Source organism: Orycteropus afer, unplaced genomic scaffold (assembly GCF_000298275.1).
Source record: "Orycteropus afer afer isolate SDZICR_OR568_19922 unplaced genomic scaffold, OryAfe1.0 scaffold00356, whole genome shotgun sequence".
Lineage (NCBI taxonomy): Eukaryota > Metazoa > Chordata > Mammalia > Tubulidentata > Orycteropodidae > Orycteropus > Orycteropus afer.
Window position 1 is genome coordinate 1,125,016 of NW_006921943.1, and position 450 is coordinate 1,125,465.

General features: G+C 41.3%; 1 protein-coding gene across 1 annotated transcript in view; it reads left to right on the top strand.

Annotated features, from left to right (window-relative positions):
• Nucleotides 1-450, top strand: part of ZNF407 (zinc finger protein 407) — a 556,565-nt gene that overhangs the window by 367,375 nt on the left and 188,740 nt on the right. The gene's annotated exons all lie outside the window — the stretch shown is intronic.

A 450-nucleotide genomic window follows, 5' to 3' on the forward strand; every position in this document is an offset into this window, starting at 1 on the left:
CAGGAATACACAGAGTCACTGTACCAAAAAGAACTGGTCAATTTCATCCATTTCAGGAAGTGGCATATGATCTAGATCCAATGGTACTGAAGGAGGAAGTCGAAGCTCCATTGAAAGAATGGGCAAAGAACAAGGCTCCGGGAATTGACGGAATGCCGATTGAGATATTTCAGCAAATGGATGCCCCATTGGAGGTACTCACTTGGTTATGCCAAGAGATTTGGAAGACAGCTACCTGGCCAGTTGACTGAAGAGATCCATATTTGTACCCGTTCCAAAGAAAGGTGATCCAACAGAATGTGGAAATTATAGAATAATATCATTAATACTGCACACAAGTAAGATCTTACTGAAGATAATTCAAAAACGTTTGCAGCAGTATATTGGCAGAGAACTTCCAGGGATGCAAGCTAGATTCAGAAGAGGACATGGAACAAGAGATATCATAGC